Raw genomic sequence first — 2,911 nt, 5'->3', positions numbered from 1 at the left:
TCTCCAGTCACATCTTCATCCTCTTCAGAGGATGAATATTCTTCAGAGCTCATGAATGGTAGAAGGAGATTTAAAGGAATCTCTATGGTCTCTAGATGAGCCTCAGATTCTTCAGGATCCTTAATAGGAAACTCCTTCTTGCTTGAGGAACGTCCCAGGAGGTCTTCCTCACTAGGATTTTCGTCCTCCTCCTCCCCTATGCATTCGGCCACTTTGATCAAATCAATGGCCTTGCACTCTCCTTTTGGATTCTCTTCTGTATTGCTTGGGAGACTACTGGGAGGAGTTTCAATAACTTTCTTACTCAGCTGGCCCACTTGTGCCTCCAGATTTCTAATGGAGGATCTTGTTTCATTCATGAAACTGAAAGTGGCCTTTGACAGATCAGAGACTATATTGGCTAAATTAGAAGTATTTTGTTCAGAATTCTCTGTCTGTTGCTGAGAAGATGATGGATATGGCTTGCTATTGCCTAGCCTATTACGTCCACCATTGTTAAAGCCTTGTTGAGGCTTTTGTTGATCCTTCCAGGAGAAATTTGGATGATTTCTCCATGATGAGTTATAGGTGTTTCCATAAGGTTCACCCATGTAATTAACCTCTGCCATGGCAGGGTTCTCAGGATCATAAGCTTCTTCAGAAGCTGCCTCTCTAGTACTGTTGGATGCATGTTGCAATCCATTCAGATTTTGAGAGATTATGTTGACCTGTTGAGTCAACATTTTGTTCTGAGCCAATATGGCATTCAGAGCATCAATTTCAAGAACTCCTTTCTTCTGAGGTACCCCATTATTCACGGAATTCCTCTCAGAGGTGTACATAAACTGGTTGTTTGCAACCATGTCAATGAGTTCTTGAGCCTCTTCAGGCGTTTTCTTCAGGTGAATAGATCCACCTGCAGAATGATCCAATGACATTTTCGAAAATTCAGAGAGACCATAATAGAATATGTCTAATATGGTCCATTCTGAAAACATGTCAGATGGACATCTTTTGGTCAGCTGCTTGTATCTTTCCCAAGCTTCATAGAGGGATTCACCATCTTTTTGTTTGAAGGTTTGAACATCCACTCTCAGCTTGCTCAGCTTTTGAGGAGGAAAGAATTTATCCAAGAAGGCAGTGACCAGCTTATCCCATGAGTCCAGGCTATCCTTGGGTTGTGAATCCAACCATACTCTAGCTCTGTCTCTTACAGCAAAAGGGAAAAGCATGAGTCTGTAGACTTCAGGATCAACTCCATTTGTCTTTACAGTCTCACAGATCTGCAAGAACTCAGTTAAAAACTGATAAGGATCTTCAGATGGAAGTCCATAAAACTTGCAGTTTTGTTGCATTAAAGCAACTAGTTGAGGCTTAAGCTCAAAGTTATTGGCTCCAATGGCAGGAATGGAGATGCTTCTTCCATCAAACTTGGACGTTGGCTTAGTGAAGTCACCAAGCATTCTCCTTGCATTATTATTATTATTTTCAGCTGCCATCTCTTTCTCTTGTTCGAAAATTTCTAGAAGGTCTCTTCTGGATTGTTGTAATTTAGCTTCTCTTAATTTTTTCTTCAGAGTCCTTTCAGGTTCTGGATCAATCTCAACAAGAGTGCCTTTATCCTTGTTCCTGCTCATATGAAAGAGAAGAAAACAAGAAAAGAAAGAGGAATCCTCTATGTCACAGTATAGAGATTCCTTTATGTTAGTAGAAAAAGAAAGGGGTAGAAGAATGAAGAAGAGGGTTCGGATTTTGGATGAGGAGAGGTGAAGAAAAGTGTTAGTAATTAAATAATTAAATAGAAGAAGAGAAGAGGAGGGAGAATTCGAAAATAATTTTGAAAAAGAGTTAGTAATTTTCGAAAATTAGAGATAAAATGTAATTAAAATTAAAACATGAAACAATTAGTTAATTAAAAACAATTTTTGAAAAAGAGAGAGAGATTTTCGAAAATAGAAGAGTGAGAAGTAGTTAGGCGGTTTTGAAAAAGATAAGAAACAAACAAGAAGTTAGTTAGTTGATTGAAAAAGATTTGAAATCAAATTTGAAAAAGATAAGAAGATAGTAAGTTAGATAAGATATTTTGAAATCAAATTTTGAAAAAGATAAAATTTTTGAAAAAGATAAAATAAAAGATAAAAAGATTTAGTTCAAAAATTTTGAAATTAATTACTTCACTAACAAGAAACTACAAGATAAGATTCTAGAATTTAAAGATTGAACCTTTCTTAACAAGAAAGTAACAAACTTCAAATTTTTGAACCAATCACATTAATTGTTAGCTAATTTTCAAAAATTACATATAAAGATAAGAAAAAGATTTTGAAAATAATTTGAAAAAGATTTTTGAAATTTTCGAAAAATAGAAAAAAATGAAAAAGATATGATTTTTGAAAAAGATTTTGAAAAGATAAGATTTTTTAAAATTGAAATTTTGACTTGACTTGTAAGAAACAACCAATTTTGAAAATTTTTGACCAAGTCAACCCAAAATTTCGAAAATTTGGAGGGAAATAAGGAAAAGATATTTTTTTTATTTTTGAATTTTTAATTATGAAAGAGAAAAACAACAAAAATACTTTATGCATGAAATTTTTAGATCAAAACAATGAATGCATGCAAGAATGCTATGAATGTCAAGATGAACACCAAGAACACTTTGAAGATCATGATGAACATCAAGAACATAATTTTGAAAAATTTTTGATGCAAAGAAAACATGCAAGACACCAAACTTAGAAATCTTTAATGCATGGAAAATATGAATGCAAAAATGCACATGAAAAATAAGAAAAGACACAAAACAAGAAATCATCAAGATCAAACAAGAGGACTTATCAAGAACAACTTGAAGATCATGAAGAACACTATGAATGCATGGGATTTTCGAAAAATGCAAGAAAAAAAAATTTTAAAGCATGCAATTGACACC

This window comes from Arachis stenosperma, chromosome 1, assembly GCF_014773155.1.
Source record: "Arachis stenosperma cultivar V10309 chromosome 1, arast.V10309.gnm1.PFL2, whole genome shotgun sequence".
Lineage (NCBI taxonomy): Eukaryota > Viridiplantae > Streptophyta > Magnoliopsida > Fabales > Fabaceae > Arachis > Arachis stenosperma.
This window is presented reverse-complemented; position numbering follows the sequence as displayed.